Source organism: Rhinatrema bivittatum, chromosome 14, assembly GCF_901001135.1.
Source record: "Rhinatrema bivittatum chromosome 14, aRhiBiv1.1, whole genome shotgun sequence".
NCBI lineage: Eukaryota > Metazoa > Chordata > Amphibia > Gymnophiona > Rhinatrematidae > Rhinatrema > Rhinatrema bivittatum.
The window spans coordinates 36,235,917-36,251,329 of NC_042628.1; positions in this window are offsets into that span (position 1 = coordinate 36,235,917).

The following is a 15,413-nucleotide window of genomic DNA, read 5'->3' on the forward strand; positions in this document are numbered from 1 at the left end:
GCTGATAAGGTCATTATGTCTGTGTGTGTGAGTCCTTATTAACATTTTTGTTTGGTATTCTATTCACACCAAATTTTCAGGACATATCAGGGGGACAAGAGGACTCTGACAGGTGCGATCATGTATATCTGCAGACCGCAGGTACACACATAGTATAGTTTTACAGTTCTGATTGATTTACATTTCTTGATTGTAATGTTTTGAGGAATGGTAATGTTTCTGCTTTTCTATCATTGCACTGCATACAGAATCTGGCTTGTTGCAGTTTCCAATTCAGTTTTCGCATGTGTGTGTGTGTGTGTGTGTGTGTGTGTGTGTGTGAGAGACAGAGGAAGCATATTGTGTGTGTGCGTATATGTGTGTGTGCTTGCGCGTGCTCGTGCCCCCAGTCTACGACAATCTCAGGATGACAGATATGGAGAGGGAAGGATTTTTAATATCCTCATTAGTTTTAACTAATGGGTGTTATTTGATGTGTCTGCTATTCTGAAATATTTTATCTATGTTTAGGAAAGTTTAAAATTATATATAGGGGTGGGGTGAGGGTGCCAAAAGAAATATCCTCCCCAGGTGCCACTGTGTATACCATCTAAGGAAGGAACTCGAAAACTACCCCTGCAATTGGAAAAGGATGTGGACACAGAAAAGTAAATAAAAACATCAGTAAAGAGTCACAGACTTATTGGAACTGAATTATGTAATGGATTTCATGAAACAAAGACTTTTTCAGTAAAGTTATGTTGAAACTGCATTTATCGTCCAGCACCATTATTACTGTAAATGTTAAAAACATTTTAAACAACACTCAGGGCCTTGGAGATCAGTCTCCTCCCCACCCCCAAAATTCCCTGACAAGGAATTCTGGAAAACATAGAAACAAAGACAGTATAGGAGGTTTATATCTTAAGCCCTTGCAATTAAGAGTGGCCCATGGACTCTTCAGTGTGCAACTTAGCCCAGAGGTTTCATGATATTGGATACAAGTTTAAGTCCATTTTGGGTCAGATGCACAAAGCAAAAGGCTGTTGTGATGGGTGAGCAAGGGAGCACCTATCTGGGGTGCAAAACGAGTGGGTGCCAGTGCACCAGACCCCCACCAAGTGGAACTAAGCCTTGACATGTCTGCTTCCGCATGGGTGCATGGTAAAAGCAACACTTCCCTCCCCCCCCCCCCGCAGCCAGAGGCATCAGCAGAGGGGAACTCCCCTACCCGGGCAGGCCTCCCTCTGCCTGCCAGCCAGGACTTCGAAGGGGGGGGGGACCATCCCTTCCACATCACCAGCGCCAGGCCTGATTAAGCATTTATTCCTATAAGCACAAAATAGGAAAAACCCGATAATACATCTGGCCCCATTATATTATCTTACCCCCATGAAACCTAAAACCTGACTTATTATGAACAAATGCAAGCTATAAGAAAAACAAATGCTGTCCATGTTAAAAGAAGATGCTTGCTAGAAACCCAAAGGCGCAGGAGGAAACTTGCCATCCCTTCCCTTCCCCAACACAAGATATTTAAAGGGGCACTTGTAATGATGGCTGGTAAAATATTCATGATGACTGGCAAAGAGCATTAGGTACAGTATATAAAATCGTTCGGTTTCAGCTTGTACAAGGCATGGAGGATATTCTCTATAGACTTCAACATTTCAGACCAGAGGCTTCTAACCCTTGGAAGAAATCAGCAGCAGATTTTTGACGTGTAGGGAGCATTTACTGGAAAATCTGACACATGCCTAGCAAAATTACTGGATGCCACTCCAAGCAGATTCACCTAGAAAAATAGTTGATGACTTGAAATCCGACAAAAAAATGAAGAAATACCCCTTGAAAATGAAAAGGACCATCATTTTTTTATTCAGGGCTGATAGGAGGAAGGAAGGGGAAAAAGATCTGATGTTTTCTTTTACTTTTCTAGATCAATTATTTTTATTCTTCTACCTTCAGATCTTTACTTGTGCTGAAAATTTGCATCTAAATAAAAATCCTTAGTCTTATACTAGATATGATATTTAGGTGGGGAAGGAAAGGATAGTGAAGTATCTTGAAGTGAGTAGGTTGCAGAATCCGAGGCAGTTATTGTGTCAAACAAAGCATCAGTTTCTTTGGTTGGGTGACCACAGAATTAGATCAGGGCCCATGCTGGATGTAGTGTGCTTGGATTTCAGCTAAGCTTTTGATACTGTATGCTGAGTTACTTTTTGCGACTAGCACTCAAACAGAAACAACTCTACCTATGAAAAGGCAACAATGCGAATATTACATCAGGCCCTAAGACACTAATCCACCTTCCCATTAGGAAAATAGTACAAGCCAAGCTGCTATAGAGCCCTACACTGCAAGTATATGCTAGTAGAATACCTAATTTCAGTCACACATGCTGAACACAGACAGACCCTTACCAATTGCAGAATAAAGTGACCATAAAATATAAACAGAAATGTGCAGATAAAAACTGAACTGGAAACCACAACAAGCCAGACTCTGTATACAACAATGGAGAAACAGAAACCATTCCTCATAAAACAGACAATAAAATCAAGAAATATTAAACATCATAACAGAAAAAAACAATAATAAAAACAATAACAGTTCAAAATAGATGAATAGAACATCCAATAATTAAAAACTTATATAGACATTTAAAAACAAATTCCCAAGCATCAATAAAATATTTCAAAACAGCAGGCAGATCAAATAACATCCAATGATTAAAATTAGTAAGGATGAAAAAATGTCCCACTCTCCATATCTGGGTACTTCTGATTTACATTCACCCTGAGATTATTGTAGATTAGTGGGGGGAAAGAGGAGCACACAAACTTTCTCCTTTCTCACTCACACTAACTCACTCATACATGCACGCATACACGCTGAGGCCTCTCTCCTTCCTTACTTTGGCTGCCAGCCCCACCAGGGCCTCTCCGTCTCTTCCGCCAGGCCTGCCAACAGGGAAAACTGTTGTACAGCAGGATCCAGAAGAGACAGCTGCAGGACCCATTCTGCTGTTCCTCCGTGTGGGCCGTCCTACAGCATGTTCGAAACTCACAGGGCTTCCTCTATGCAGATCCTGGGCATTGCAAGTTCAGCATAGAAGAAGTACTAGGTCCAATGCTAGTTTCAAGTATGTTGCAAGGCCAGAACACACAAGAAGCAGCGACGGAATAGACTCCCTCTTTTCCTTCCTCTCTACTGGGTCTGGGTCATGCGTAGACTGAGGTGTGACATGTGCGGCTGCATAAAGGACACTTTGCGGCTGCACATGTGAGCTCCTTAGAGTGAACATTGGTTGAGAAACTCCATGCCCACCATGTGGGAAAGAAATATTGGGCTGATCATATCTGATTAACTCAAGGTAATGAAACAGTGTGGCCAGAGCCAGAGAAATGCTACAGTACATAGGAAGAGGTATAACTAGTGGAAAAAGGGAATGATAATGCCATTGTTCTGGCTGTTGTTGAGACTTCAACTGTGTTAACCGTAGTATTGTGTCTAGTTCTGAAGGCCATACCTGCAAAAGGATATGGACAAAGTACATGCAACATGGTGCATGGTCTGCACCAAAAGCCCTATGACATGAGATTTAAGAACCTAAATATGTATCTCTAGAAGAAAGAAGAAATGGGGGAATTAACAAAGATGTTCAGGAACCTCAAAAAGTATAAATAGGGTACAAGAACTAAACTTTTTTTTAGTGGAAAGTCAGTTCTAGAACAAGAGGACCAGGTTCCAAGGGGGCAGGCTCAGGAGTAACATCAGAACATATTTTTTTTCACAGAAAGGTGATGGATGAATGGAACGGCCTTCCAGAAGATTTGATGGAGATAAAAAGATTAACATAATTCAAGAAGGCATGGAATAAGCATAGAGGATGCTGGCCGGTGAAGAAGTAATGGGTAAGTCAGAGATCAACTGGGGTCTACGGCTTGCACCAGGAAGTGAACTGGGAAGGACAAATGGGCCTTATTTTCCATCATATTTTCTGTTTCTCTCCACCTGTCTCTCTCACGTCCAGTTTCTTTCCACCACCGTTTTTCCTTTCCCTCATCAATTCTCCCAGTATCTCTGTCATTGGCTTCTCTCTTTATTTAATACACAAAAAGTGAGCAATCGTGTATCACCAATAGTCCCAGCCACTAATGCTATCATTAACAAATCATGCAATGTCGTCCATGAACTGTCAGTACCTTGACTGAGAACACATGTCTACAAAGGAACAGCTTCAACTTTGTAAGCACATTTATTTAATCAGCTACCATAGAGATTTTCCAGTTATTAATTTTCTACTTCTTTTGTTGCATGTAAAAATCTCTTATTCAAATGTAACAAGTTTTGAATGTGGCAAAAGTTGCATATCAAGCAACAGAGATTTACTTCTCTTTTCCTATCAAAAAGAGGTTTGGAAAAATAGAAGCTGCATGAGTCCACAAAGATGATGTGAGGAGGACAACCCGACACTGTCAGAGTTTCGGCATGTAAAATGCCAGCTTCAGGGGTCACGTTGAGGATATTAAAATGCAAAAAATAAAGCTGAGTTTAAAAAAAATTTTAAGTTAAAAACCACAACAAAAAAAAGGGGACATCAGTGCAAGAATATTTACTTCCTCTTCTGTCTCCAAAGCGTTGGAAAAGAATGGCGGGCCAGCTGACATTTTAAAGAATGACACCAACTAGAGCAGGAGCCAATCAAATTTACGTCTCTCGTGTTTCCAGTCACAAACATGACCCAACCAATTGCAGAGAGGCCAGTCAAACAAAGTAACCAATCAGGAGGCAAGCATGCCCATTTAAAAATGCTGGCATAAATAAAAGTATTTTAAAAAATATTCTTTTTTTGCCTCCTGATAGGTTTCTTTGCTTGGTCTCCCTATGATTGTTGGGTCATGGTGATGGGTGGAAATGAAAGAGAAGTGAATTTAATAAATTATTTTATTTATATACAAACATTTGATATTCTGCTTTTTTTCCAAGAATGGACTCAAAGCAGATTACAGTCAGCTTAAACTAGATTCACAGTTACATTAATAGCAGCGTCACAAACATTCAGAATTTGATTAGTTTCTGCTCTAGTCAGTGTCGTTCTTTAAAATGTCACTTCATTCATCATTGTACTCCAATGCTTTGGAGACCAACAGAAGGAACTAAAACATCTTGCATTGATGTCCCCAAAAATCTGCTCACAAAGTCAAAACAGTTTCTTTGGAGCCCATTGTTCTCAGTCAAGGTACCGACAGTTCATGGATGACATTTCACTATTTGATTATGAGACCATTAGTAGTTGAGACGATTGGAGATACACAATCCCTCACTTTTTTTGTACTGCATTTTGTCTGGTGAAGTTCTTCCTATTTTTTTGTTTTTGCATATTTGTGGTTTTCCCCTCATTGTTTGCCAGTTTCTTGTTAATTGTCTCCAGCTGGAGGAACAGACCGTAGCATTGCAGAAGTCACCATAACGGAGCAATTTGGATCTGCTTTGTTGAAAAATTCTGTAGCTTAATGAAACTCTGCCTTTTCCCTCCTACTGTCTCCACCTCCCTTCCATCTTTTGCAGAGCCAGTAACAGGATCCTATACTTCCCGGCTGTACAGCCAGCAAGGGAGCCTGCAGTCCTTAGACTTCCAACAGCCTCTTCAATTACTTCTTGCTGTAATTCCTTCAACTCTCTCCATTTTACCTGTTTGTTTATCTTTGTTGCCAAGTTTCTTCAGGCTGGGTCAGGGTTTATCACCCACTGTTACCAAACGTTTTATTCCAAACATTTAAAAAAAACATTTTAAAAATAGCTCTGCAGTTGGAAAACTCTTTATTCTTGCTACAACAAAGAGTAATCTTATTCCATATAAACTGTTTCCAAGGAATTCATGTTATTCTGAGGTATAGATATAGTGCTAGTGAATAGTCTGTTTACATCCATTCTAAACCACTAGCATCAAACAATAATTTTTGTTTATCAGTGCTCCTCTATTTCGGAGAGCAGTCAGTTCATTCTTTTTTTAATTTTTTTGTAGTGAAGAACAGGAGCTACAGAGATAGAAAGATGACTCCCAGTTTTCAGCAATTTCTCTAAAGATGTCCTACTCAGGAGGATCTCTCTAACAGTATGGTACCCTCCAGCCACTACTGGCAGAGACTCAATCAAGCTAGGGCAAGAATACATTGTAGAAATCTCCAAATGACGTCAAATCATAAGAACATAAGAACATGCCATACTGGGTCAGACCAAGGGTCCATCAAGCCCAGCATCCTATTTCTAACAGTGGCCAATCCAGGCCATAAGAACCTGGCAAGTACCCAAAAACTAAGTCTATTCCATGTTACTGTTGCTAGTAATAGTGGTGGTTATTATCTAAGTCAACTTAATTAATAGCAGGTAATGGACTTCTCCTCCAAGAACTTATCCAATCCTTTTTTAAACACAGCTATACTAGCTGCACTAACCACATCCTCTGGCAACAAATTCCAGAGTTTAATTGTGCGTTGAGTGAAAAAGAACTTTCTCCGATTAGTTTTAAATGTGCCACATGCTAACTTCATGGAGTGCCCCCTAGTCTTTCTATTATCCGAAAGAATAAAAAAATGATTCACATCTACCCGTTCTAGACCTCGTCACTGAAGTGTACTAGGCTGTTCATACGTCTCACTCTGCATGTCAAACTGGCCCCAAAACCCTCCACCACCACCAAAACTTCACCTTGAGCTACTAGCTGGCCCTCCTATAGCAGTATAAACAGTTGACTACTATGTGTGCCACCCCAGAGGCGCTCTCTCTCTCTCCCTTTCTCTCCACTCCAGGAAAAAAGGTGTAGTTATTTCCAGCATTAAAAGTGTGTGATAGTGTGCGTTACGTTATCGCATGGTGCGATAGCGCCCCTCATTTTCACTAATCCCGCCCCAACCCCTCCTCAATCCCGCCCCTTTGAATAAATTTGCCAAATTTGCATTTGCGCCATGCGCTGCAATAACTATTGCGTAGATTATGGCATTATCGTGGGCATTATCGCCATAACGCACTTTGATGAATGACCTTGCAAAGGAGGCAATCAAAGTTGCCCAAGTTGTAACTAAATCACATGAAGATTCCAAAAAAGCTGAAACTTCCAGCCTATCATTCCTAATAACCTCTAGTGTACTCTCTGAACTAGCTCGTTGTTTAAGAAGATAGTAAATACTAGACAAGTTGGGAATCTGATCATCCGTATAACCTAAAATATCCTTTAGGTATTTTTTAAACATCTCTATAGGCGATAAACAACATTGTGATAGGAAAATTCAAAAACCTATCGCACTGAGTTTTCCAAAACCTAGTACCTCCATTTCTATCTTTTTTCTGAAATTAAAAGTAAGATTATTTTCTATACTTCTATGAGTTTGTTTGAGGAGGGTTATTTCCGCCTTTATTAACTGGTGATCAGACCAGGGTAATATAGTGTGAGACGTATTGATTAGACAGCTGCTGCTGTTGGCAAATATTAAGTCTAGGATACGTCCTGCTTTATGAGTAGCTTTAGAAACAAATTGGGGCCATCCCAAAGCTTCCATTGTCTCTAGAAACATTTCACAGGCTACGGTTCTCGGTATTTTATCTACACAGAGGTTAAAGTCTCCTGCAATTAGGGTAGATTCTGGTGATGGAAACACCTTAGCGAATCATTCAATCAGTGGTGAGCAATCTTTAGATCAGTCCTAAGTTTAGTTGTGGGGATTTTAGAATTGCCAACTCATAGGGAGGGTTAATCTCTACTATGTAAAGTAATAGCTTAAGCTCTTTTTTTTTTTTTTTTTTACTAATTATTAATAAGCTCCCTCCTTTTCATTTGAGTTTTGGAAAATGAAATACATCATAGCTAGGATGGGAAATTTGGTTTAAGAGCACATTATCTTTGTCATTCAGCCAGGTTTCAGAGATGCAGAAAATAGTGAGGTTTAAATCTTCTAGCATATCATTAATTTCAGGGATGTTTTTTTTACAGCGACTGAACATTTAATAAAAGCAGTGGAAACATTAAGAAGGAAGAGATAGCCGAGGGGTTGTTACTTTTCATAGGGAGGACCAAATTTGTGTTCATTCTTTCCTTCTTTCTTGGGATACTCCTCAGATCTCCATATCGACTCCATCCTAGAATTGTCTCAATGAAGCACATCTCATCCATGGTTGTAGCCATTTTGGGTCAGATATTCGGGTCTGCATGAAGGGGCACACAAAGGGGCAAGCTCCTTTGTTGCGTTCCTTCGTGTGCGCATCTCATGGCGCAAGCGCCTTCAGCATCGCCGTGGCTTTCAACCCGACCCTGGAGTCATCAGTCGGCAGGGAGTGGTTGAGCGATGGGGGGGGGGGGGGGGGGGGCAGTCATCGCGGTGCCAGCATCTCCCTGCAAGGGGGGCTCACTTGCCACATCTTCCCTGCTGCCGCTGTTCCCTCACATCTGGCCGGTGAAGGAGGTCTTCGCAGTCACCATGGTGGTATAGGAGGCCTTTGGCGTCACCGCAACTTTCAACCCAGCTCTGGAGTCATCGGTGGGCAGGCAGTGGGTGGGGCAGTCCTCACGGCGCCAGCATCTCCCTGCTAGGGCAAGGAGATAATCAGATATGGTTCCTATTCAGAAAGGTGGAAGTAAGGAGGAGGCTGGAAACTACAGGCCAGTTAGTCTGGCCTCTGTGGTGAGCAAATTAATGAAATTGCTACTAAAACAAAGGATAATGTAGTTTTTGGAATCCACTGAATTGCAAGATCAAAGGCAGCATAGTTTTACCAGAGGTAGAGCTTGTCAGATGAATGTGATCAATTTCTTTGATTAGGTGATTGGAGAGTTGGATCAGGAGAGAGTACTAGATGTAGTAAGGCCTTTGACGCGGTTCCGCATAGTCGACTTATAAATAAATTGAGTGCTCTTGGTATGGGCCATGAATTGACTGGCAGAGTTAGTAACTGGTTGAATGGGAAGTGACAAATGGTAGTGATAAATGGAGTTCACTCTGAGGAGAGGGAGCTTACTAAGGTGAGCTGCAGGGATTGGCCCCTTGGGCCAGTTCTTTTCAACATTTTTGTGAGCAACATTGCAGAAGGATTATCAATAAAGATTTGTCTTTTTGCCAATGATACCAAAATCTGCAACAGGGTAGACTGCAAAGAAGTTACAGAAGGATTATCAAGAAAGATTTGTCTTTTTGCCAATAATACCAAAATCTGCAACAGGGTAGACTGCCAAGAAGTTATGGAAAACAGGAGGAGAGCTCTAGTGAAGCATGAGGAATGGTCTTGTTGCGTGTGCCAGCCGCAGCAGGCCCGCGGCCAGGCCCTCTTACCCTCTTTTGCCTGCTTCACCGTCTGGCTCCATTTCTCTCACGGCCATGGGCCGCCACCTACGACCTCGGGCCAACCCGGTGCTCCTATCTCCACGGTGGACGTCCATGCTCCATGGCAGGCCTCCCTGTGCGGTCCACAGGGAGATACCGTTGGCGTGTGCATCTCCTCTTCTTTTAAAGGGACCACGGCGGAAAACTAACCCGCAGCCCCAGATGATGATGTCACTGGGTCCCGGTATATAAGACCGGGTCCAGCCTCGGTTAGTTGTCTTTGCAACAGATCTCCATGCTGGTCAAGTACTTCATTGCTTCCCCTGGTGATTCCTTTGTGTTCCTAGTTCAGTCTTGTTCGTGTTCCTGATCCTAGTTCTGGTATTCGCCTTTGTTCCTGTGTTCCTGTATTACTCTACTTGTTCCACGGATTGACTCCTGGACCCGACCTCTGCTTGATCACGCTACTGACCATTTCCTGGACCCGACCTCTGCTTTGCCTGACCACGCTACTGATCATCTCCTGAACCCGACTTCTGCTTTGCCTGACCATGCTATTGATCTTCTCCTGAACCTGATCTCTGCTTTGTCTGACTATGCCATTGATTATTTCCTGGACTTGACCATTGCCCTGCCTCACCACTTTACCTTGCCTGCCGCATACCCTGACTCCAGCTTGTTCACTGACGCCTCTGCTATACTCATTCTGGTCTTGGCTTTTCAGGCTTCGGCCTGTTCTTACTCGAGCCTCTCGTTCCATTTGGTGCCCGGGGCTCTGGGACTCCGCTTTGTTCAGATCAGAACTGCTGCTCTTACTACTGCTGGTTCCTGGCTGACCTCCTCCTCGCCCATCAGAAGACCTCGGACGGAGTCCCACCTAACTCCAGCTGGCCCCGGTACCCAAGGGCTCAACCTGTGGGGAACGAGGGCTGGTATTGGCGAAGCTCCAGCCGGCCTCCTTCAGCCAGCCAGCTCCGCCTACCGACGGTGGGGATCCATAGGGCTTGCCCTGGGGGTAGCGCCAACCCCACCTCAACTCAAGGGTCCTCCTCCTGCGCAACAGGCCTAGGGTCTGACAGCTAAACTTTAATGCTAAAAAATGCAGAGTTGTGCATTTAGGAAGCAAAAAATTGTGGGAGAAGTGCAATATAGGGAGTTAAATTTTTCTAAGCATAAAAGAAGAGTGGGATCTGGGGGTGACTGTATCTAATAATCTTAAAATGGCCAAATGGATAAGGCGACGGCAAAAGCCAGAATGATGTTTATGTGCATAGGGAGAGGAATGGTCAGCAGAAAAAAGGAGGTGATATTGCCCTCATTTAAGTCCCTAGTAAGACCTTATTTGGAATACTATGCACAGTTCTAGAGACCACATCTTCAATTGATATAAACCAGTTAGAATCGATCCAGAGGGTGGCTACTAAAATGATTAGTGATCTTCATTCTAAAGCACATGTGGATAGACTTAGATTACTCCTTTCACCCTCATCCCATTACCCCTTATTCTAGAGCCTACTTTCCTTTGAAAGACACTCCCCTCCTCTGCATATATACTTTGCAGGTATTTAAATGCCTTTATCTCCCCTATTCAAGAAGGCATGGAATAAACATATATAAGGGAACTGTTTCCAGCTCTGAACAGGTTAAAAGTAAAATTTACAGAGCTAAACTGTCCCTGATACTAGATTAAAAGTTAACATCCCCTGATTAATCTATCCTAATACAATAGCTGCGTTCTGCTTGCGAGAAAACCGTATAGACATAGTTAACAATAGCTGCTTCTTGCTTGTGATGTGTCTCCAAGTAGTTACATGAAAAAAAGATTTGGTATACTTTGTGGCAAAAAGTCTTATTATTATTATTACCTATATGTATAGGGGTAGATATTCAAAAGCCATTTAAACAGATAATGAAAAGTTATCCTTCTAAATGGACAAACCGCGATTTTAAAACTCTCACTCTTAATGCAGCATTTGAGCAATAACTTGAAGGGTGAAAGGTCACATTCATCTCAGTAATAATCTGGGGGATTTCCTTAGGCCTGACTTTCTCAGAATGATCCCATTTATGAGCAACGTCAACGTGGACTTTTCCCAGAGTCCTGGATTACCAGGAAACTGGGATGAAACCAACAGCACAGCCTGCTTTCAAAGGAAAACCATGCGCATCATTTCTCTTCGAAAATTAGCAGCACAACGTCCACGCGTTGAAAGCACCTGCATACTTTGCCCCTTCTATTTGTGCTTGTCAGGTTATAATAATTAGGTCCCATCTTTGAGAGACTTGACCATGCAGTTGAGTCTAAACAGGAATAGTGACCTTTATTATTTCCCAGGGTGCTCTTTGGCGCCCTACAACCTTTGCTGGCAACTTTATTAACACAGTCTCTGGCTGAACATTGCGCATGCTGACCTACTGAACATTATACTCCGCATCACAGCACTGGCGGCCAAGCAAGGGCAAAACAGCACGTGTTACCTGTGAAAACCCCACCCTAAACACGCCCAAGGGAACGCCTCTTTTTAACCCAGCTAAAAGAACATGTACTTGGAAGCCCACACATTATTTTAGTCAGGCAGAGGGAAAATGTTAGCCACAGCCAATTTACCCAGGTAATCAGCTTTAAGGCGCATCCGTCCTGTTTTTAAAAACAAAGGTAAGCAATATACCCGGTTGCACTGCCAGCTACTGTGGATGAATTGGCAGCATCAATAGAGCCTTGTCAATGTGCAAAGCTCTTGTTAGCCTTGCTTTCCTTTCCACTTTCTCTGCTTCTCCTCTTCATTTTACTTCAAGAATCCTATTGCTCTCCCATTTCCATGTGGTTTCTGTGTTACTTCCTACTTAAGCCTCAGTGTGGTCCAATTGAAAAGAGAGGGGGAGGGCTCAGGTTCACCGCCTTCCTGTACCTCAGGAATGGTGGCCAGGAATGTTCCCCCCCCCCCCAATGGTTTGCGCAAGAGAGTCTCTAGGGGAGAAGTTGTTCTGAGTTTCTAAGAGAAGATTGATTTGGTCTGAATCATAGCCAAAAAGTCTAAGAACAATGTCAGTTCACTAAGTCAGCCAAAGGCTGTATACTGCTTTGTCAGTACACTGGAGTCATCCATTTTAGAGGTGAGAAGCTGTATCCTTGTGCCAATCCCCAGGCCACCCAGTCCCAGAGCTGGAGGTGAAAGTATTTATTTATTTTTTTTATCTCTGTGCAAATCCACCAAGCAATCAACCACCAAGAGTTCATTTCTTTTGTTGCAAATGAGTTCCTTGTTCCCATGCAACATATCCCCCAGAAGACTAGAAAAAGTAAACCGTGTTATTGTACAGGCTCTAATTTCCCCTTGTCTCTGAGTTGAAAAATTATTCTTCTGGCCGGTATTGACATAAGAGGGAGTCAGTCCTGGCCAGCAGCCTTTCCCAACAGACTCACGGCTTCCTCGCCCTCTGCTCTCTGCTGGCCTGAAGAGGGCTCCCAGCTCAGAGCCAACACAAACCAAGACCCTGGGGCCCAGAAGAATTGAGGATTTCATAGCCAGAGCAGCAAAGGAGGTTCAGTTACACGGAACCATGCACTTTAGTACTGAATTCATTTTTTATGTATAATGTCATTTTGCTCTTGTTTCCACACAGCCAGAATTTTAGTTTTAGTTCTGGTCTGTGAATAGAGATTTGATGAATAGGGCACTCAGCTGATGATATCCATGTGGGCAAGGGGGAGGGAGTAATATCCTAAACCCAGGCATGGAGGAGCTCCCAGATGGACATGCCCCTGGGAAAAGCTGACAGTTTTGTAAAACCCGTCTAATCCGTGAACATTTCTGCATGCCATGAAAATGAGCCATGAGCCTGGTGACAGAGCGAGAGCAGTAATGCCAGACACATTCACACAGGTGCCGGGCCAAGTCTGGGCCCCACACTGCAGGAGAGAATCCAGCCACAGCACTGTATTCTATGCATCAGTGGTCCCCAAACCATGGCCCGCAGGCCAGACCCAGTCCACAGAGCTCATTGGCCGCCCTGCCAGGCTTTTCATTCACATGGCCGGATTAGGACCACAGAGGAAGTATTTTGTTTAGTTAACCCATGGCTGGTGTGGAGGAGAGGCATCGGGACATGCGCCATTGATGTTGGCTGCCTTGCAGGGAGGTCAGGCCCCCATGAGCAGCAGAAGAGGCACTAGGACTAGTACCATTGTTGGAGGCCGGTGGCAGAGAGGCCAGGCCTTACCAACAGCAGAAGAGGCTCCATGACCAGAACCACTGTTGGAGGCCAGAGGTGGGGAAGCCAGGCCCTACCAGCAACAGAAGAGGCTCCAGGACCAGCATCATTGTTGGGGGCCAGTTGCGGGGAGGCCAGCTCCTACCAGAGGCAGAAGACTCCCGGACTTAGAAAGCTTCTGGCAGAGGGGCCCAGGCCCCACCAGTCTGAAGGGCATTAGGTGTGAGAAGGAAGAGAAGGGAGTGAAAAGAAGGGAATGAGAAAGGAGAGGGAAATGAGGAAATTGGGGTAGGGTGAGTGAAGGAAGGGAGTAAAAAAGGGAAGGGAAAAGAGTGAAGGAGAGAAGGGAAGGGAATAGGATGAGAGGAAAGTGAAAGGGAGTAGGATGAAAGTGGGTAAGGTGAGTGGAGGGGGTGAGAAAGGGAAGGGAAAAGAAGGGGTGTGAGGGAGGGAAATAGGGTGAGAGGAGAGTGGGGTGTGAGGAACGGGGAGGGAGTAGGATGACGCGTTGGTCGGGTGACTGACGGGGTGAACCCGGGCCACTACCGCCACCTGCGGCCCGGCGGGCCTCGGGTCCGCGGCGCGTCGGCTGCGCGTGCCTGCCGGGCCGGGGTGCGCCCGGCCGGGCCCCTTCGGGGCTGGCCCGGCGGCGCGTCGGGGGCGGGCGGCGCGCGTGGTGGGTGCGTGTCGCGGGGCGGGCCGGGCCTCCCTGCCCTCGGCCTGGGGTCAGCGTGCACGTGACGGGAGGGTAGGGGGGTGCACCACACCTGCACCTCAGTGGGGAAGATGCAGAAGAAAGGGGAAGCCAGGAAGCAGGGTCCTTGGGCGTGTAGCAGGGTTGCCAACTTCCAGAAAATCTAGAAATATTGTTACTGGCATTTTATCTGCCACACCCCTGGGAATCCCATTTTCAACCTTTCCGAGTCTTTCAAATCATCCCAAGGGGTCCCCCTCACACACACACGCACACTTTGTTAAGGAAGCTCCAGGGTGCGACTCAGGAAACCCTCCCCCGGCTTCCTAAGTGGCTCTTCCCTTTAAACATTTGGAGGCCCCTCCTATGCATGACTCAGTCCCACACTTCTCTCCATTAGGGAATACTCTGTGCATCCTCCAGTGGTTTCCCCACCACCACTCACACACTTTTCCCTCTATCTAGACTATTGCGACCATATGCTAAGTCCTTGTTGCACCTGTGAAGTTGTAGTTCCACTTTAAATAGGAAAGGCAGGACTGCACGTACATAGATGCAATGGGATAAAACCAGGAGCGGCTCAGCCTGTCCCTTACAACATGGTGCTCAATGGTCCCCGACTTCACTGTTGTAACTCGCGTTGAACTCTTTTTGTTGGAAAAGCAATAATGATGATGATCCTCTAGCCTGCAGTGGTCCTCTGGTGTTGATCCCATACTTTTTTGAATTCCATTATCATTCTTTATCTTCACCACCATTTTCAGGAGGACATTCCAAGCAGCCACCACCCTTTTCGTGAAGAAATATTTCCCAACATTGTTCCTGAGTCTGTTCCTTGGAATTTCATATCATGGCCCCTACTTCTACAGCTTCTTTTCCATCAGAAGAGGTCTGATTCCTTTGTATCGCTGCCTCACAGGTATTTGAAAGACTATATCATATCCCCTCATCTCTCCTCTCCTCCAGGGTACGTATACTTAGGTCCTTGTGCATCATTAATACCTTTCGAGTATTTAAAAGACTGTATCATATCCCCCCTGTCTCTCCTCTCCTCTAGACATATTTAGGTCCTCCAGCTTCATCTCACAAGTCTTTGGGTACAGACCCCATACCATTTTGGTCACCCTTCTCTCGGCTACTTCCATCCTGTCTCTATCCTTTTTGAAATACGGTCACCAAATACCTGTAAAAAGGCATTATCGCCTCCTTTT